The sequence below is a fragment of the Mauremys mutica genome, chromosome 2, assembly GCF_020497125.1.
Source record: "Mauremys mutica isolate MM-2020 ecotype Southern chromosome 2, ASM2049712v1, whole genome shotgun sequence".
In the NCBI taxonomy this organism is placed as follows: Eukaryota; Metazoa; Chordata; order Testudines; family Geoemydidae; genus Mauremys; species Mauremys mutica.
In genome coordinates, this window is record NC_059073.1 from 82,997,832 (window position 1) to 83,020,148 (window position 22,317).

At 43.2% G+C, this 22,317-nt stretch overlaps 1 long non-coding RNA gene across 1 annotated transcript in view; it reads right to left on the reverse strand.

Moving 5' to 3' along the window:
* The window catches only part of LOC123363396, a 46,965-nt gene extending 44,073 nt beyond the window's left edge, over positions 1-2,892 (reverse strand). The window contains exon 1 of the long non-coding RNA XR_006576743.1: positions 2,812-2,892. This is a non-coding gene — a long non-coding RNA (uncharacterized LOC123363396). The remainder of the gene's footprint in view (positions 1-2,811) is intronic.
* Positions 2,893-22,317: the final 19,425 nt, after the last annotated feature.

Genomic DNA, 22,317 nt, shown 5'->3' on the forward strand with positions numbered 1-22,317 from the left:
TTAAAAACATAGATTTTTAGTGTCTTTTCAAAAAATACTCCAGTTCTGATTTCCATAACATTTTGTTTACACCATGACAGCATTCTTGGGGTGAGTGGTTAATATATTTAACATACCGGCTCATGGGTGCTGGAACAATTTGTACAGTGGGGGTGCTGAGAGCCATTGAACCAAACTGTAATAAACCCTGTGTATGATGGAATCCACTTCAAGCTGGGGTGCTGCAGCACCTCTAGTTCCAGCAACTGTGAACTGGCTTGACTGACTAGAACTACCCCCCTGCACAGGCTACCTGGACACGGAGCCAGGCACCAGCCCCATTAGTAGGTAGCTGTGTGGACTGAGATGGATGGGATGGGGGATCGGTGGAGCCTTGGCTTTGACCCCAGTGCACCAACCTGCACAGCTGAACTGAGGTAGAGTGCTGTATTTGCTCCTGGCATAGGTCACTACCCTCCCCACTACCGAAGCAAGGGGGAGGCAGGAGAATGTTGTGCCTCCTGGGGCTATTTTTGGGGTGGTGCTGCTGCTTATGCACTGTCCCTTACTCTGATCTGGGTCAAAAAGCACAAGCTATCCCATACCGTTTTATAGACAAAAAGTTAGTTTTTCTCACAACCCTTACAGAGGTGTGGAGGGGGGTATTATCCCCAAGCCGAAGATGGGGAAACAGGTTAGAGAATCTGAGTGACTTGTCAAGATCAGAGAGAAAGTCAATGGCAGAGAGCTGGGATCACAATTCAAGAGTTGCTCCCAGTTCCCCATCCTGTGCTCAGAATTCTAGCGCATTCCTAGAATGGGTCTGTTTGCTGTAAGAGCAAGAACCATTCATAACAGGAACTAGAGAGGGAATGGGGGAAGAGAATGACCTTTGAGGTAATCCACCTAGATGCTCCCATTCTTCCGCCCTTCCCCCAATTTATTGCCCCTTGCTCTCCAGGCTTCCTCAGGCAAAGTCTGGCTGGATGCATTTTCCTTTAGCATTTTTAATTGCCGTGTAGATGTAAGCTCAGTGCACTTCTCTCTATGTCTCTCCTGTTCTGCTGTCTTGGACAGGAGGTGCTCAATGTGATGGAGTAGCTGGATGTGGAGCACTGAGCTGCAGGTCAGGAACAGGAGCTCTCCATCAGCCTGGGGGTGGTGGCATCCCATCCCCTTACATATTAGGGGAGCTTGAAGAGAGACAGAAGGGGAAGGACAGGAATGAGTGAGAGGCAGAGACACCTCACTGAGGAGAGGAAGAGAGAGAAGGGGATACAAAGGGAAGAGAGGAGAATCAGAGGGACAGGCAGAAGAAATTCAGAGGGATCAGGGAGACATGGGCAAGCTCAGGAGAGGAGAAATGACGCCCTCCCCCCATAAGACACCAGAGGGGGATGGTCCTGTCATTGCCTCCCCCAAAGTATCTTCTGGTGATATGGTAGCAAAGAGGTAACTGTATGGATAAGCCTCAAACAGCTCAGGTGCTTCTGTGAACCCACATAGGCCCCACAACCACCCCAAAGAGACCCTGCCTCCCCGGAAAACAAAAAAGCAGAGAAGAGTCAGGGTCTCTTTGGGGTGGCTGTGGAGCCTCTTTAGGTTCATAGAAGCGGCTGAGCTGTTTGAACCTTACGCAAGCCAGTCACAAATACCAAACACTTTGAGGTTCCCCAGTCATGGTATTTTATGGATAATTTTGCCATTAGGGCAATGAGCATTGCAAATTGGCTACTATGTATTTTGGCAGTGTTAGCACTAGGTTCCTGTGCTCATACTAAACATGGGCCTGAACCAGAACCCCAGTCCCAAGTGTTCCTCTGCTTTGGGTATCAGCTTCCCCCACCTCTCTCTTTAATTTTCACCTTTTTCTCTTTTTGCCACTTAGCATTTTCTGAAGTGCATGGCTGGAAGCTATGGTTTTATGATATTTTTAATACGCTGCATGCTTATTGAAAGAGCACCTTATAAAACTTCAATCTTCAGTGAACCTCCTATAAACTGGTTCTGTTTTACATCAACAGGCTTCAAATTTTTCCTGGCCATCATCCCCACCCCTTTTAATAAAACAAGGCAATCTCCAGTAAGGATTTCTCTTGTGTATGCTGGTGCAGCCTACTCAAAATTCAAGACAGAATGCCTTTATTTTATTATTTCACTGAGACTAAAATCCTCAAGATACTATTTTCAGTTTTAATAGCAGTCCGGGTAAACAGTGAAGTTGGAATTAAGAATGTCACTCTTGACTCAAAGAAACTTGAATAAAATGAACATGGGACGTAGTATAACCTAGCCAGGAGCACAGAAAATAAGCTAATAAAAGCAAGGAATTCGTTACCAGTAGGCCCCCAACTAAAACTCTGGCTCCACACACTCAAAAACTGTGACAAAGTTCAAATCTGAATTTTGTTCTGCCCTTATCCATATAATGGGTTGAACCAAACCTCTGGATCTATTGAGCAGTATGGCTTTACATCGAACCTGTGACTCACTCTCGTGAGGATGTTTGGTTTAAACCATCCTCCAACAGTCTGGATGCCTCTCTGAAACATAACTCAACTGCCCAAAGCATTGTGGTCTGCAAAACTGGGCTGGAATTATTATAACTGGCTTTTTTGTGAGATTTCCAGTCCTTCCTACTTCCAGTCAGGCCATAAATTCTATAAGAGCACCCTTTCTTGCATTATTTCAGCCCTTCTGTTTCTAGCTGGATACTATTGTATCACGTATGTACATTACGGTAGTGCCCAGAAACACTAACCAAGATGGGGACCCCAGTGTGCCAGGCACTACACACAGACAGTAAGAGAGTCTTTGCCTTGAAGAACTTACCTTCAATGTCCCCTGTTCAGCAAGGTTTGTAGGCATGTGACCATTCCCATTGACTCAATGGGACTACTCACCTGCTTAGAGTTAAGCAGGTGCTTGCTAAACCAGGGCCCAAATAGACAAGGCAGACAAAGGATGTAAGAAAGGAAGTATTATCTCCTACAAGTATTGTTGATGTTATTTTTATTTTTATTATTATTAGAATTACTAAGATGTTAAGTATCATTCTCACTTGTGTAGGCCTTTTAAAGTATCTCCTGAGCTCTATATTCCATGTGAGGGGCCACAGTACTTATCTCCCTTTTCTCGAGTGTTATCATTAACAAGGAAATGTGGCATAGCTGTCTGCAAAAGCAGCTGAAGCCCACATACTTTAGTTAAAAACTGAAAGTAAATGGAGGCTCTGGAATATCAATGGGAGGTAGCACTCCAGCTGCTGGTGCAGCACTGTTAATTACACAATACTTTTTATTGAGCAATTCAGTGGTAATTCTTACTGCTACTCCTCCTTAATAAGATCCATTGTGCACCATAAAATAGTAACTAGGACACAGTTTGTATTCCACATGCATCTCATATCTCTTTAGCAGGTTCTTCCATATCCATAATCTCATCATTATTACTATTACCCTCAGAAGACAGCTGACTTGCATTAATCAGACAGGCTGCCATTCCCTTGCCAGATTTTCTGCAGTTTTATTGTGCTTTTGGACATTTTAATTAACTTGAAAAATTAATTAAAAATCTTACCTTATTAATACCCCCTTCTTGCCACCCCCGTTTTGTAACCTATTATCCCTGTTTATCACTGACCATTTAATTCTAGGGTCACCAAAAATGGTGCCAAAATGGGTGACCACACAGGAATGCCTAAGTTAATGGTAAAATGATAAGCTGGTTTGAGAAATGCTAAAAAGGGTTTCTTAGTATTGATTTAAATTATATCAGACCAGGAGAGAAGTTGAAGAGATGACTAGAGATCATTAAAGTTTATTCTAGTTCTCTCTCACTGACTGTACTGCAATATCCTCCGGTCTTTACTGGAGTTTGTCTGAGTAAGAACTGAGCAAACTGAAGACCAATTTACTCAGCATGAGTAAGAGTGGACTAGTCGCTAGGCTACATCTATATTTGGAGCTGGGGGTGTGATTCCCAGCTCACATAGACACCACTTGCCCTAGCACTCATAGAGCTAGCATGCTAAAACTGGTAGCATAGCATAGGCAGTGGCACAGACTAGGCATGCCAAGTATGTACCCAGGGGGTTGAGGCGGCTAGCCCATGCCCTTGCAACCCCAACTACACAGCTATTTTTAGTGCGCTAGCTCAATGCAAGCTAGCGCTAGTACATTAATGTGAGCTGGGACTTGCATCCCCAGCTCCAAGTACTGACATACACAAAATCAGGCCCTGAGACTTGGCTATCAGTAACATAAATTAGAGTTTTATGACTTTCCTTATGGAAAAGAAAAATGAAAGAGCGAGTCTATAGAAATGACTCTATAAAACCCTACAGTTACGTTTAACATAGTGCGATCCTTCCTATGGAATTTTTAAATCTGCAGAATTTAATCAAGAATGCTACACAATTCAACAGGGGGGGTTTAAAAATTCTAAAGAAGTGATATAATTCTCTATAACATATATAGCACTATTCCATAACTGGGTTTTTCATGCCTGTCTGCATTGCCTGCCACATTTTTATTAGGAACTCACACTATTCTTATGAGATAGTCAGATTATACTACCCTTACATGGGTTGAACAGTATCACACTCCAAGAGCAGGTCCACTGAAAGCAATAGGATGGCTTTCAGAGTAAGGTACTACTCACCATGAGTAAGAGTGGATCAATCTTGTCCTTATGATTTACATTATGATAGCAGTCAGATGCACCAATCAGGGTCTGGGGCCCCATTATGTTAGCTACTGTACATAGGCATATGAAGACATAGTGCTTGGTTTGCAATTAAAGGGCCAGATTTAGTGTTAAAACATGGTTGTGTTGAGTCGTTTTTTAAACATCCTGCAGATTCTATGGCACATTGGCACCCAGTTCAATGATAAACCTTCCTAGCTGAAATACTTACTAACAGCTAAATGTCAGCTTGTTAAGCACGAGTAGGGGACACATAAACCAGCTCCTCACTTGTAACAGGTCCACCACTGCTCATTAAAAGGGCAGAAAGCTGCTCAAGGGGGTGAGGAGCTTATTTGCTCTCCTTGCAGCCTGCAGAGGGAGCACTAGGGGGTGCAGTAACCTCTGTGGGTTTCCATAAGGAAAGTGAGAGGGGCAAGAGCCGTTCCCTTAACAGCCCCCTTCAATCATACTTAGTATCTTCTGGGAGGTGGTGGAGGTAGATGGAGATTGGAGGGTCGGGGGATTCTTTATCCTCCTCATTCTTGACTGCCTAGGGCAGTGGTTGTCAATCAGGGATGTGTACCCCCAGGGGTACGCAGAGGTCTTCCAGGGGGTACATCAGCTCATCTGGAAATTTGCCTAGTTTTACAACATGCTACATAAAAAGCACTAGTGAAGTCAGTACAAACTAACATTTCATACAGACAACAACTTGTTTATACTACTCTATATACTATACACTGAAAGGTAAGTACAATATTTATATTCCAATTGATTTATTTTATAATTATATGGTAAAATGAGAAAGTCAGCAATGTTTCAGTAATAGTGTGGCTGTGACACTTGTGTATTTTTATGTCTGATTTTGTAAGCAAGTAGTTTTTAAGTGAGGGGAAACTGGGGTACAAAGACAAATCAGACTCCTGAAAGGGGTACAGTAGCTCTGGAAAGGTTGAGAGCCACTGGCTTAGGGATAGGATTGTTAACAGCCAGGAAGGATGATCTACACTGCAGTTAGACATCCACGGCTGGCCTGTGCCACCTGACTTAAGCACACCGGGCTTGGGCTGCAGGGCTGTTTAATTGCAGTGTAGACTTCCAGACTTGGGCTGAAGCCTGGGCTCTAGGACCCTGAGGATATGTATACACAGCAAAGAAAAACCCACAGCTGGCCCGTACCAACTGACTTGGGCTCATGGGGATCAGGCTGCGGGGCTATTTCATTGTTGTGTAGGCTTCCGGGTTCAGGGAGTCTAGGATCCTGTGGGGTGGGAGCATCCCAAAGCTCGGGCTCCAGCCCAAGTCCAGAAGTCTAGATAGCAATGAAACAGCCCCGCAGCCCAAGCTCCACGAGCCCGTGTCAGCAGACATGGGCCAGCTGCAGGTATTTAATTACAGTGTAGACATATCCTCTGCCTCAGTTTCCCATCAGTAGAATGAAGACACTAGCACATTCTGACCTCACCAGGGTGAAGAGAGGAAAAAGATCTTAGACTGTGAGGTGCTCAGATATTATGTTAAAGGAGGTCTTATAACTACCTTAGATAGAACTGTCAGGGCTGCAAAGAGATTTAATATTAAACCTAAAAGACGAAGACAAAGGCTACCCAGAAAACAAAACATATTTACTAAAGTAGCCACAAAATACTTCTAACTCCAATCACACAATGGAAGATTCACAGAACTCCCAGTAAATGGAAGAACATGGGTGAGAGACGTCAAAATAGCCTGTGTTTTTAAATCATTTTAATAGGAGAGACTTGCATTTTGATAGATGTTGGCATTTCATGCATCACAGTCCCCGCCCACCTTTAGATAAGGTTAAACATCCAGATTTCCAGAAGACAGAGTCACAAGAGTGACCATCTTAGCTTCATAAGGAACAAAAAGCTCTTTGAGGTAGTTAAAAGCTATACATCCTATCACAGCCAAGAGAGAAGGTAATGAATTATTTAGTAATCTCAGACCGCTCCAAAGGAGAAGAAACTCATTGCAGGGCTCCATGGGACTTGGATGAAGTTATGTGGGTAGGAGTATTATATATTTATTCACCATGGACTTTGATAAATTATTTACCTGTTCAACTGCCACTGACAAGATCTCTGAATGGTGAGGTCTCTGCAGTAACCAAATATAAACATTCCTTTAATTATTTACGCAGTGAGATCCTAACCTTTTAATATAGAAATCTAGTGCTGTGTTCCCTAAAGTCACCTGAATAATGAGATAGCCTCATGTTATATGGACATAACTCAATCTGTTTTCTAGCCACCTTTCTGGGCCTAATCCTACTTGCTTTACATTAAAGTAATGGGTTTAATCGTGTGAGCATGGGCTGCTGGATCTGACCCTCTCTTTGTGTAATACAGTTAGACCTTTCCCAGGGCTATGAGAGATGGGGGCAAATGTATAGTTTCTGTAGTGCTGTGTTTTTGAATTATTTCACTTCCAGCTGTGAGTACAAAAAGCAACAGTGCTACCCCCTAGCCAGCGGCGTTAACTGCATGGAAGCAGAAGTTGTGTGCGTCCCTAAACAGTGTATTCTTCTCATTCTGTTTAAATGAAAGGGCCAGATGCCATCTCTAAACCTTTTATAAGATTCTTCTTTTGTAAAACTCCCTCCCTGCCATAGTTTATCCGGTTGCATTTGTATATTATCAAGCAATAGTGACCTCAAGTGGCCTATGTAGTTGCTCACTGGTATCTTTTCCACTGTGTATTCCCAGAGGAAGTTATCCATTGTCACCAATCCATTTTGTAAAGAGAAAGCTGAAATAAATCCAATATTGATCATTTGTCCAGTTAGGTCATATCTAATCAGTGCCTCCACGTCATGATTTAGATTATGTTTATAGATTATAATCTAATTGCCAGTAGATCCTCTAATTTTTCACTGTATGGTAGTTTTAAAATTCTCTAGCAAAAATGTGCCTGCATAATCCTATTGTCTGGAACACTTCAGGACCTTATACTCCCATCCAATCTGTAACACAGGGAAGAGCAAAAGAGTCGAGTATTATTTATTATTTGTACTGTGATAGTAGCGAGCAGCTCCAACTAGGGATCAGGGCCCCATTGTGCCAGACACAGCAAACACATCACAAAGAGATTGTTCATGCCTCAAAGAGCTTGCAGCCTAATATAAAATGAAAACCAACAGGTAGCTATAACAAACAGATGGAAGAGCAGCAGGTAACAATGGGATGATAACAGCATGATAAGTAGTGATCATAGCCCACCAGCTGCCCAAATGGTAAGTGGGTATAAGCCCCTAAAGAATAAAGGCACATAACCCCTAAGTCTGTGGAATGCAGTCACACTGACAGTACAAAACATTCTTGGTCAAGGGCATTTGGCTGCACAGTGGATTTCCTGAAAATGGATTTGATGTATCCAGATTCTGACCATCATTAGGAAATTCTGAAAAACCTTCTTCTTTGCCTTTCTACCATAAAAATATGCTCCCGACACTGACACCTCTTTTACTGTTAAACCCTACCAGCTAAATAAATCTTCCAAAAAAAATGTCAAAACAAAAAATCCTACCTCAAGCAAAGTTTTGACCCCAAGAAGGGAGAGGTATTAGAGACTCCATGAAACTTACTAAGGACTTTACTGTTGCTATTGATGGTACGTGGAAGGCACTCAGATACTATGGTAATGAGCAGCAGAATAAGGTCCAGGAGAGAATACAGCAAGTTTCCTTTTTCTGAGTGTGCTAACTCCACATAGGAAGGGCCTAGAAAGATTTCAGGGAAGTTTATGGTAGAGCTTGTTGAGAAATACAAAATTTGGCTTGCGGACATTTTCACAAATCAACATGGTGTGTTTGATCCCCTGTTATGTGTCATGTGATTTGTTGCCCTCAAGTACTTGGACAACTAGTGTGTTCATTTATGCAAATGTTTGTGAACCCTAAAAGTTTGAGATTTTAGCATGGGCCAGCCATAGGTTTTTAATTGCAGTGTACACATACCCTCAGCATATGTTATTTCAATACTACCATCTTCTGGAAAGTTAGAAAAAAGCAGAAAAAAGCTGGAGCAGTTTGTCTAACGGAATACACTCAGATATTACGGGAATGGGCAGCAATATAACACCCTAAGCAGAAACAATGGGGACAAAAGCCTACTTGTTAATGAATAGGAATAAAAAAGGGGACACAAACATATCTGACCTGGACAGTTGTTTGGCATTCACATAAGTGTCCATAAATCCCATTTTTACTGTATTTAAGTAGGTCTAGTGCAGAGGACCTAATTGACACATTGTTGTTGAAACCTGACTGCATTCATGAAAGAGCTGCAAAGTCCTCCAGTTTGTGTACTGTAAAAATTAGTGATTGATGAACAAGTCAGACCTGAAGCAGTTTTCACTAAAACACATCTATACACTTTGGGCAGTGTTGACAGATGCAAAAAGTCTTTCTGGGTAGCACTGGAATGGGTTTCCTAGGGAGGTGGTGGAATCTCCATCCTTGGAGGTTTTTAAGGTCCAGCTTGACAAAGCCCTGGCTGGGATGATTTAGTTGGTGTTGGTCCTGCTTTGAGTGGGGGATTGGACTAGATAACCTTCTGAGGTCTCTTCCAACCCTGATATTCTATAATTTTATGCCCTAAATTGTGCTCCTCACACATGTGTACAAAACCCCTATCTCCAAGGGATGGAGCATATGTTAATATGGCAAAGAGATCAGGTATTCTGTGATTATTTTTTTGACAGAAATATGCCATATAGAGAAGCTGCTCACTGCCCCCTTTGAGCCCCATCATTTAAAACTGGTCAAATTACTCATGGAGAATGAGTAATCTCACTAATTTAGCCCTTTTTTGTCTGTTTGTGAATTGTTAGTCAACTCATTCTGATTCCTACCAATGTACTGGTTATTCATAAGGATTTGCCAAATAGTTCATGTGCAAAAATACCAGTGTATGTGCTGCTCAACTGTTCACTATGACTACTAGCTATTTGTTATTCATGTTGTGTGACTGGTCACCTAAGTCACATGGTATTATTTCTTCTTCCTGATTGGATGACAAACTTTTTAAATGGAAAAATAAGGAGCTGGATTGACTTCTGACAAACAATGATTTAACACTTCCAGAATTAATTTTTGTACGAATAGTCATTTGTCCTGACAGCATATATTAGCAGGAAGCAAAGTGAAAAAGTAGAACCAAGACCCAGATATAAAGGGATTCATAATATCAGGCTTCAGAGGGAATAGTGTTCTTTCCAGCAGTGTGTGCCTTAAGAAGAATGGGTAGGCCATGCAAGATGAATGGCGATGCCCATGCAGATACCATCTGTTATGTTGGCTTATCAGGTTCTGACATATATTCTGGTTCTCTCATGTTAGGTTGCCATGTTTTGTTGAATTCAGTATTCCAACTAAACCCAGAGATGGCATGATCTGAATGGTGATGTAGCTGACAACAAAGATCCCATAAGCCAAACATGACCATTTTTAAAGTTCTGGATATTGATATAGCACCCTCTCCCCTCTAGCACGCCCCCTCATGCCTGGACTGGCATTGCAGGGAGCTTTACCTCTTGCACCCTCTACAGACTATTTCCTTGCCCCTGCAATGGCCTGTCTCTGTCTGAGCCTTTGCCAGCCTGGCCCTCCAGACAGATCATCTCTTCAGTTTAGCCCCCTTCCAGATCTAACAAGAAGTCAAAAATAAACACTCAAGATTAATTATTCTTCTGCCCCTCTCAGGCTCCACTCAAGTTCTCAGTCCCTTCTCCTGACGCCTGCAAAGCTTCTCTTACACTGCTTCCAACCAACAATGTCTCCCCTCCCCAGGGACTCTGGCAACTGCTGGGCTCTTTGGAGAACCTATCTCGGCCCCCCTTCTCTTTGTCTTTTAGCCTAAGTGTCTCCAGGCCTTTCCTGTGAAAGACCTCCAACCCCCCCTGTGTCTTTTTCCATTAAGTGCACCACCCTGTTTATATGGTCTTTCCCTGACCCTTCCACAGCTGGGGTCAGTAATTATTATGGTTGCCATCAGATGGGGGCTAGCTAGTAGATTACAGGCAAAGCTGAGCCCACCTTGCCTTAAAGGTCCAGCTAGCCTGTGACAGATATATTTTCAGTTCTTTGGATATTATATCAACAATTAGGCCAACCATGTATACAAGGAATATGCATGAGTAGATATGATGGAAGTTCAGAAAATGTCTCCAAAAGGTCTAGAGACCTGTTTAGAAACCTCATGTGTGAGACCTGCAGAATGATCAGAATCTAAAACTGTTGGGTTGTGTCACAGGGCACTGGGAGCCTTCAGTTAATTTGCAGAAACTCCAGTTTAAGGTAAAGAACTATAGCTGCAGTTTTATTAATAGTAGTAATAATGAAAAGCTTACATCAACTTTACCAGGCGGATCCCAAAGTGCTTTACAAACAATTTTTTAGACAGGGGTCATGTGATCCATACCTGTAACATTTTGGGGGAGAATTATATGGTCCATTTAATTTCCCAACAGAAGTAGTAGTAGGTGGACCTGGGATGTTGAAAACTTTTCCTCCTCCCAATCATTGGTCAAGCTTTGTGTTTAATACCAGTTCAATCAAGCTCAACACTTGGCTCCTTTTATTTTATTTTATTTTGCTTTTGCACAGGAGCCACAATTAGCACTGCAGATAAAGAGAAAATCCCAGGGTTGTGTTTAAAAAATTCCAGATGTAAAGCAAAAATGATGAAAATACTTTTCTACAAAGTAGTAAAATAAAAACTCATCTGATGTTCTTCCATGGAATTTGCCCCAGGCAAAGAGCATTCCACTTAAAAAAAAATACTTTTGGTCAGAGAAAATTAAATGTTCCCATGGAGGAATAGTTAGAGGTCAAAGGTAAATTCACTTTGCTGGCACATGTGTTTCCAATCTGTTTGACCCCTGTGATCAGCAAGATGCGGACATGCAAAGGGAAAGAGGATAAAAAGGGATTGGGAAGACTAAAAAAATCAAAAGAAATACTTAAGAGATCTGCAAAATACAGGTATACATTTCCTTTATGGGGGCAGGGAGGTGGAAAGCACTGAAGAAGTTTTCTGTTTTTCTTTTTGGGAAAAAAAAAAGGAGGAGGATGTGGGTTGTAACAGAGAACAGGGGTTTTCTCAACAGAAGAGAGAAGAAAGAATTAGCCTAGAGCTGCTGTGACAGGGATTTGTTTCTGATGTAATGCCTGATGATGGGCATACCTAAAAAAATCAGCGAGGAGGGGATCAGCACAATGACAAATAAAAATGAGAAAAAAACTTTTTCTACTAAACTGCTGAGTCTGCATGCTCCTTGTCCTACTTCGCTCAGTGAGCACATTCCAGCGAGCTGCCTTTAAACCAGGCTCTTCAGACGTGTCCTCTCCTAAGGGAAGTCCTAGGAGTGGAGTCTACAAATAGAAGCTGCCTCATGCCATAAATGAGGGTGTATTGCCTCCTTCCACAGTAAGTAGCTATGGCAGGAAATCTCAGCCTTTTTCTTTCTGAGCCCTTCCCCCTCCTCCTCTCTCCCCACCCCCACCCCTCCCCCCCAACATGCTGTAAAAACTCCATGGCCCCGTGTCACAATAACTGGTTTTCTTCACATAAAAGCCAAGGCTGGTGTTAGGGGGTAGCAAGCAGGATAGTTACCTGGGACCCATGCCACAGGGGCCTCCACAAAGCTACATTGCTCAGGGCCCTGGGCTTCAGCCACATGCGGTGGGGCTTCAACTTTCTATCCTGGGCCCCAGTGAGTCTGATGCTGGCCCTGTCTGGCAGCCCCCATGAAACCTGCTCGTGGTCCCCTCAGGAGGCCCTGGACCCCTGGTTGAGAACCACTGATCTATGGGACTACAGAGCCTTCTATTGCAAGACTCCATTAGTCTTTTGTAGTTCCTGCTACCATTCCCAATTTCTGTGCTCTGGAAGTCCAGGACAGACTTGCTAAAGAGTGATTCCTTCTCCTATTACCTCTACACTGTGTATTCTCTCAGTAGCCAATTGCCCTTTGCAGTCCAGTTTTCCTTCTGCGCTAACCAGGTTAACATTAACGGATTCCAGTTTAAACAAGTTATAAAGATTGTTGCATGAATACGGTATAAATGCCTGGGTGTCATGGACAAATGGATATGTTTGGTTTTGTTTCTGTTTCAAAGTTGATCAGTTTACCATTAGGTAACAAAGTCATCCCCTAGCCTCATACTTCAGCCGTATTGTCATGAATGATTGAACCAACTGAGGGGAAAAAATGAATGCTGCTATAATCCTTTTTGTTACAGGTTGTTGCAGAATGACCCATCTGATGACTTTCTGCATTTTGTGTTCCTGGTTGCACACTCCTCCTCCCTGTGAAGTCACAACTGTTGTTTGTGCATAACCTGCTCTTCTAGGTACTCCCTGGGTTTGGCTATGTGTGTCTGATTTGTCTGTGTTGTTTCATGGCCTGGGGATATTTGAGTGGAACTTCCCTGAGTGCTTTGCAGCCTGACTGCTTATATGACATCTAATAATGTCTGAATGGTGTGCAATTGTGAGTGAATGCTTCAGGGTCAGATCTGATTTTTGCAGGCAGTGCCTGTGCTAAATCCTTACCAGAAACAACAATTATAAATGTCTTTCAAATGTTCACTCCTACTATTCCTGAAGTCACAGAGAGTCATATCCTCAGCTGGTGTAAATTAGAATAACTCTATGGATTTCAGTGGCACTATATGGATTTACACAAGCTGAGAATCCAGGCCCCAGTGTTCTGCCAATACAGGCTTCCAACAAGTGTTTCAATTACAGCTGGACCCAAACAAAAACCCTTGCCCCAACACACCCAAGCTGTGAGACAGTTTAGAAATTGTCCCCTCTTGCTAATGGGATTGACCAAACCTTTAGATCTGAACAGCCTTGAATTTTTGGGGAAGTTTGCATCAGAAGGGAAGTCAGACTAAAGTCATTCATGAGGGGTAATGAGATTTACCCTTCAAACATATCCAGTTAGAAGAGGTAGCTCTTCCCTTTCCAAAGAGTGGAGGGGAGGGGTAGGCAGCAGTTGTACTAAAAGCAATGAAAGTTACACTTCCTTGTTTGTAGCTTGCCATTCTTAACCCAAATGTATGTTCCAGAAGCTCTGTGGCATCAATTCTAACAGGGTCTCAGTAATAAACCTGGGAAGAGATTTCAGAAAACAGGAGCAAATACAGCAAAAGTGTGTGGAGGGGATACACCAACAGGAGTGTCTACATGGAATCCAGAAGCATATTTTGCTAGTATCTACTTCACTTACTTGGGATTTATACCACCGTTACTCCCCTGAAGTGACTGGATTTACACCAGTATCTCTGAGGGAGAGGGAGCCTTTGACACACTCGTAAAAGATACACTACTCTCTGTAATTAGATGGTGTGATCAGAATCCATTTTACATGCCTCTGGAGTTCTCCTTTCAGCACAATGTCGAGAGTTTGCTCTTTATATTTTTGCATGTGAGATTGAGGATTGATGAGCCCATTCATTTCTCTTTTATCTGTCTGTAAGCTATATCACTAAAGTCTCTGCTTTGCTTGTCTTCTATTCAGTGTGCAGTGCAACTCATCTGCAAGCACAAATTACCTTGCTCAAGTATTCTTCAGAGAAATAATTAGCCACAAGCACCTCCTCTGCAGGCTCTTGCATATGCCTCAGGGGACTAGGGCGCTTGACATAAATCATTTAGTCCTGAACCCTAGCGCGTACCTTTCCCAATGGACTCCATAATTGGCAAAGCAGTTGCCAACTGGGTTTAAAGTGATTTGAAATTGTTTTCCATACAGCCTTGCTGACAGCAAAAGGTTTTCCCTTTACCTCAAGCTTGAGTTACAGTAACATGATTGAATGTAACCAGTTATTCAGTTCAAGCTGTGATTCTGATACAGTATAGACAATATAAATTCCCCGGAGCTCTGTGAGGCCACCTCAATGGTCCATTTAAGTCCAATTCAATTAGGCTCACTATAGTTCTTAGGATTTCTTAGGTATGTTTGCAGCAGCCTTGGGGTTTGAATGTGAGAACAGTATTCATCCAGGACTTTTAAATTAGGTCTCAGGTGTCATCATTCTAAATGAATTATTACAGTGGTGTGTTCATGCACTACAGTTAAGGTTATGTTAGCATCTGCACTCAGCCATTTTAATGCACTGAGGGCTGAGGTTTGGCATGGAAGGTCCTTGCCTAACAGTGACTATTTTAACCCAATTTTTAAGTAATTGGGCTGTCAGGTAAATACTGAGGTATATATTTTTACGTGTAAATAAGTTTTGTACTTTTGGATTTGCAGTGGTATGAATTAAGGAAAAGCATATTGTGCACCTGGCACTACCTTTGTGCTACTGTCAACATCTACACAGACAGCAAGAAGACAAGGTCCCTGTCCCAAATAACATGCAATCAAAATACACCACGAATAGATGGGGGAGGGGCAGATAATGCAAAGTTACTGAGCAATGAACTTTAGCCTGTGTCTTGCGAGGGCCGTGATTTTTGTTGTTGTTGTTCAGACATATTGACTTTTTTTTTTAAAGGGCCAGAGCTGAGGGGATAAGATCAGTCTTTATTTTGCATTTCTTCGCACTTGCTAACTAGTATCTCAATTTAATCTTGATAGTATTTAGTGCTAAATTTTCAAAGTACTCTCAATTGGGGCTCTTAACCGCACCTGCCCAATTCTGCAGGTCCAAGATTTTTGGTGAAAAAAATCATATTTCCTGCACATGAATGTCACTTGCACGCTCCAGTTAGGTATTACAAATGTCACATCTGTGGTTAAATCTGAGTTTTTGTGGATTAAAAAGATGCACAATTGGAGACTGTTTTGAACATATGGCCCTTAGACTTCTATTTAAGAAGAGAGAATAATTTTTTCTAGCCTTTCGTTTATTATTATTGTTATTATAGTCCCACCTAGAGGCCCCAACCAAGAAAGGGACCCCGCAGTGGACTAACCACTGTAAAGCAAAGTAAGATACGTTCCCCTCCCTTGTCTATTTAGAATGTAAACTCTTTGGGAAAACTTTATATGTGGGGAACTGAGACACACAGACCCAGATCCACAAAGATATTTAGGTGCCTAAACCCCAGATTTAGGCACCTGAATCTCAAGTTTTGGCACCTAAGTCCCAATTTTGGCTCCACTGCAATCCACAAAACTCCCACTAGACCCCATAGGCACCTAATCTCGCTCACTCCCTGAGTTTTCAGAGTAAAAGTTCCCTAGGTGCCTAGGTTTCAGCCTCAATGGTAGGTGCCCTAACCACTGGGCTACAGAGTCATTTTCTCTCTCTCTGTCTCTCTCCCAATGACTATTTAAGTATTTATCCACAGTGGAAAAGTCATTGGCCCAGAGACAGTGGTACACTGGGAAGGGAGTGGATTCATAGACTATGAGGTCACAAAGAACCATTAGATTATCAGTGTGACCTCCTGTATATTGCAGGGAGTAGTTGGTGTCATTTGAGCAGCAGTGCCTGGAGACATCATCAGGGGCTGCTCCAGGCACAAGCACGCCAAGCGCATGCTTGGGGCGGCAAGCCACGGGGGGGCACTCTGCTGGTCACCACGAGGGTGGCAGGCAGGCTGCCTTCGGTGGCATGCTTGCGGAAGGTCTGCTGGTCCCGCGGCTTCAGCGTACCTCCCTCAGGCTGCCGCTGAATTCGCGGGACCAGGGACCTCCCGCAGGCAAGCCGCCAAAGGCAGCCTGCCTGCCGTGCTTGGAGTGGCAATATGCCTAGAGCCGCCCCTGGACATCATGCTTGTGAAAATCATGGTACCTTCAGGAGTGCTAGGGGTAGCACTCGGAGGAGTGGCACTTGCTGTACCTTTTTATAAGATACTGCCTGTGCAGCTCCAGAGCAGTCTAGCCAATGTGCAATCAGCCTACTCTCACCCAGACCTGTTTCTTGTGCAGATGGCACCATGAGCCAGCCAGGCAACATCCACTCCTCTGAGTGCTACCCCTAACACCCCTGAAGGTACCAGCCAGCATTCTAAATATTGATATTGTAAAAATAAATTTCTGATATCACAAATTAATTTTCTTTTAGCCAGTTCATCCATTTATTCCTATTTTTGACTCCTCACACTACCCTGGCCCCCTCTTCTTCCTCCTTAATATAGCTACCATACAAGTACAATCAAGGTCACTTCAAAGTGTTACTGACATTCAGGGGAAGTCTCTTCTCTTTTGCAAGAACTCAGAGGAATTTAATTCAGTTTGCTTAAAATTAACCATGTTTTAAAGTATCTTGCTGAATCAGAGCCATAGTGCAGGAGAAAAGGGGAATGCAGAACTATATACAAAAGGTAGAATGACTATCTCCTGAGACTAGGATAACTTTTAGCCACTTTCTTAGACAAGCTGACATTATTTTGATCAATGTTTTTGTTTTGTTTCAGATGTGGAAAAATTCTGTGATTTTACTGAAAAGTCAGGTTTTAGTTCTGCTTTTATAGAAATGTTTGTCAGTATTTTAACTATCCTCTTTTTGCTAGGCAACACTTTTGGAAGTTTCTGCATCAACTGGATAATTAAGTTTAGTGAGTCTACAACAGACACCCCTTTCATGCATTGTGAAGGGCATGAAAATCCATGTGAGGCCAAATCTTGCAGTCCCTATAGCGTTAGCATAAAAACATATTGGTAACTAGAAGTGAAAAAACTTTCACTAAAGCTACACAGTCCTAAAGCCTGAAAACATTGTATGGGATTCTCAGAGTTAGAAATTGATCCTCATCTGCACAAAACTCATGTGAAGCACAGGTGATGGGGGTGGTGGTAAAAGAAACCAAGATGGGTCTAAGCCATCTTTCCGCTTCCTCCATCCTGGGGCTGGTTGGGGCTCAGAGTAAATTTGAGTAGCCACTAGGCTGCTTGAACTTTCAACAGCTGATGACCCTCTCCACTGGTCCAGCATTACTGGAGTTCATTGTGCCATGGGCAGAGTCTCTTTTCACCCCCAGTAGGGAGGGATTAAGTGATGCAAAGTTGGCTACATAGTAAGATTACCCAGCTGTCCCTTTAGGGAAGTTTTACATGCCCTTAGAGTGCCACAGATGGGACTCAGTTTGGCCCAAAGGTCTGGTCCCTAGATCCTGAGTTATTTTTGTCTGTTTAAAATGTGCAGGTGGATGCCAAATACCTGCATGGCTCAGCTGAACCAATTCCCAGCACAAACTTACCTTCCCATACCTGGGCATAACTTTGTCTTCCTTTCCCTACTGTAACCCACCTGAAGTTATTGTTTGTGCCCAGTGTTGTTAATGAGTTAAACTCTGGAATGGGCTTCCAAGGGAGGTTGTGGAATCCCCGTCACTGGATGTTTTTAAGAACTGGTTGGACAAACACTTGTCAGGGATGGTCTAGGCTAGATATGGTACCGCAGGGTGCTAGACTTGATGATTTCTCAAGGTCCCTTCCAACCCTACATATCTATGATTTGGTGTTTTTTTTTAAAAAAAAGTTCTCAGAAAAGAGAGAAACAGCTGTGCCCTCAATAGTGCAGCATTGTGGGCACACTATCAAAAGATGTCTGTCACTTGTAAAATATGCAGTGCAGATGTCATGTTGGTCCCAGGATATTAGAGAGACAAAGGTGGGTGAGGTCAGATCTTTTATTGGACCAACTTCTGTTGGTGAGAGAGACAAACTTTCAACCCACACAGAGCTCTTCTTCAGAAACCCACAGATTACCACTCCTACCTTCATAGATCCAGTATCCACCCCAAACACACCAAGAAATTTGTTATCTACAGCCAGGCACTCGGCTACCACAGAGTATGCTCTGAGAAGAAAGTCTGGGATATACACCTTAACACACTCAGAACTGCCTTCATCAAACAAGGACACTGCACCAGAGAAGTAGATTGGACCACCCAAATACCCTGAGAAATTACGCTTCAATACGGAAATAAAACACCTTCTGACCGCACACCCCTATTGTTACCTATCTCTCCACAGTGGAACCCATATGGGGTATCATCTAACTACAACCCATACTCAACGGGGACCCTATCATGAAAGAAATCTTTCCTGAACCCCCACCCCCTTCTGGCCTTCAGCCAATCCCCCAACCTCTCCAAGCTCATCATCAGAAGTAAGTTCCCCACAGACTAGGACACACCACCCAGACCCTGCCAGAGCAACTGATGCAAAACCTGCAGACATATACCCACTGCTATAATGATCAACACCCCCACAACACACCTTTCAAGATCCATGGATCCTAGATATGCCTATCACAACATGTGGTGTAACTTATCCAGTGCACTATGTGCGTGAAACCAGACAATCACTATGCTCTCAAATGAACCCTCACAAGAAAATGATAAAAGACACAAACACCCTGTCACTTGTGAGTGAACACTTTTCACAAAGTGATCACTCTATGCCTGACCTATCAGTCCTCATCCTCAAAGGAAACCCGCACAACACTTTCAAAAGATGAGCCTGGGAGCTTAAATTCATTACTCTGCTAGATGCCAAAAATCATGGACTGAACAGAGACACCGGATTTATGGCTTATTACAACAATCTGTAATCCACTAACCCCTCTTTTTGTCCTGTGACTGCAAAGGGTTTTAGGCCACTCTACCTTGAAAGGTCCCTTACAATATGTGCTAACTGCTTATGCTAAGCAATCTGCTCCACCTTGCATTTTGCTGTGATGCTGGGAGATCCTTTCCCAAACCTGAAGAAGAACTCGGTGTGGCTTAAAAGTGTCTCTCTCACCAAAAGAAATTGGTCCAATAAAAGATATTCCCTCCCCCACTCTTGTAAAATATGGTACTCACAACATCTACATGGAGCTTTTTCATGTACATGACTTGTCAGGTCTACTTAATGCAACAGCATCCTGTAAAGGATGCTAATACTATACTACACATAGGCCATGGGTTGCTGTAATAAAACCCTGCGTGCCTAATATAATGTACAGCTATAGTTCTGTGGAACAACAGTGACACCCAGTGGTCAGTTAGGACAAGTCAAAATGTGCATTTCATGTAACAGGAGTTTCCCAGGGGAAAGTGCATCTCCTACTTGACCTTTCTTGTGTAAAGACAACAGTTAAAATACTAATAAGTATGTGACACATCAAAATCACTAGTCACTTCTGAAAAGTCGGGCCTCTCTTTTTAACTGGAAAACCTCGATATAATACAGTAAACTACATCTATATATGACAGGTTTCAGAGTAGCAGCCGTGTTAGTCTGTATCCGCAAAAAAAACAGGAGTACTTGTGGCACCTTAAAGATTAACAAATTTATTGTAGCATGAGCTTTCGTGAGCTAAAGCTCACTTCTTCGGATGCATAGAATGGAACACACAGACAGGAGATATTTATACATACAGAGAACATGAAAAGGTGGAAGTATGCATACCAACAGGCAGAGTCTAATCAATTGAGATGAGCTATCGTTAGCAGGAGGAAAAAAAACTTTTTGAAGTGATAATTAAGATGGCCCATAGAAGGTGTGAGGAGAACTTAACATAGGGAAATAGATTCAATTGGTGTAATGGGTCATTACACCACCCCCTTGAATTGAATTGAATTGAATTGAATTGAATCTATTTCCCTATGTTAAGTTCTCCTCACACCTTCTATGGGCCATCTTAATTATCACTTCAAAAAGTTTTTTTTCCTCCTGCTAACGATAGCTCATCTCAATTGATTAGACTCTGCCTGTTGGTATGCATACTTCCACCTTTTCATGTTCTCTGTATGTATAAATATCTCCTGTCTGTGTGTTCCATTCTATGCATCCGAAGAAGTGAGCTTTAGCTCACGAAAGCTCATGCTACAATAAATTTGTTAGTCTTTAAGGTGCCACAAGTACTCCTGTTTTTATCTATATATGAGAAATTCAGTAATCGAGTAAGGCCAAGAATGAGAAGCTTTGGAAGTAGTACAAATTGAAAATATTTCAAGGGGATGGATAAACCACATCTTTTGAGGAGGTATGGTCTCATTGTAAGCCCCAAACCTAAGTATTTCCAACCTTAAGTGCTCCAAAGTCATGTCAGCCCTTCCTCAATGCCCCATCAGGTGAGCTTTTGTAAATTGAATTCTTTTTCTTTGCCTTGTGTTTTCTGAGCCTTAAGATTAGTCAGGTCACATTTTCAAGCTTTTCTCCACAAGCACAAGGGCTATAAAATGACTTTTAAAAAAAATGAAAGCCAAGATTCTCATATTATCAGGTAATTCCAGGAGCTAGGTTTTAAGGAAAACACTAAATATTGTGAGACTCACAAAAAAAATCATGCGAGTCAGCAACACAGAAACCTCTTTTTCTTTTCTCTTTTTACCTGAAAACCCAGTCTTTCCATGTTCATGAATTAAAAGACATTAACGACTGTAAAAAGAAGGAGTTCCTGGAAAAATAGACCTGAGGCCTAGTGTACAAGAGACATTTTTGCCAGTATAGCAATGTCAGTTAGAGGGGTGGGAGAGTTCTTAATTACATGTTTTACCAGCAAAAGCTTTAGTGTAGATGCAGTTATACCAGCATAAAAATGCTTATTTTATTCAGGGAACTGGTATAAGCTATACTGGCAAAAACATTCTTTTGCCAGTGTAAACTGTATCTATACTAGGAGAGTTTTCCAGTATTTCTATGCCAGCAAAGCTCTTCTAGTGTAGAATAGGCCTAAATCAGCCCTAATTTACCATTCCCACGTGTTCAAACTATCAAAAATTGTTAGGATTCCCCAGAAAAGGGAATATTTTGCCAATGGAAGGTTACGGTCCTTGGCCTCTGCTTTGGCCTTTTCCTAAAATCTGAGAGTAAAAAGGCTTATCTACTTAAAGGAAAATTTCACTGCAGCAGAGCCAGAAGGGCACCCCAGGCTACCTATCTGAGCCACAGTACATTTGTTAAAGCTCTTGAGGATTGTGGTAAATACATCATAATCCAGTTTCTCAATTTAAACTTTCTGGGCTTTCCTCTGGATGTCATAGCTCTAACATTAACAAAAAAAAATGTAAATGGGCACAAAGAGAATCCATAACAAACTAGCAGGGGCAGCTCCAGGCACCAGCATGCCAAGCGCGTGCCTGGGGCAGCAAGCCACGGGGGGCAGTCTGCTGGTCGCCGCAAGGGCGGCAGGCAGGTTGCCTTCGGCGGCTTGCCTGCGGAGGGTCCGCTGGCCCCGCGGCTTCGGCGGACCTCCCGCAGGCTGCCACCAAATCTGCGGGACCGGAGACCTCCCGCAGGCAGGGGCGGCTCTAGGAATTGTGCCGCCCCAAGCAGAGCGGCACACCACGGGGGGCACTCTGGCGGTCGCCGGTCCCGCCGCTCCGGTGGACCTCCTGCAGACATGCCTGCGGAGGGTCCGCTGGTCCCGCGGCTCCGGTGGACCTCCCGCAGGCACGCCTGCGGATGCTCCATGGGAGCCGCGGGACCAGTGGACTGTCCGCAGGCATGCCTGCGGGAGGTCCACCGCAGCAGCCTGCCGCCCTCCTGTGGCATGCCGCCCCAAGCGTGCACTTGGCGCGCTGGGGTCTGGAGCCGGCCCTGCCTGCAGGCAAGCCGCCGAAGGCAGCCTGCCTGCCATGCTTGGGGCGGCAAAATACCTAGAGCCGCCCCTGCAAACAAGTGTCAAGAAGTGATGTCCTAACTCCTGACAGGAAAGGAAATTAGCAAGTT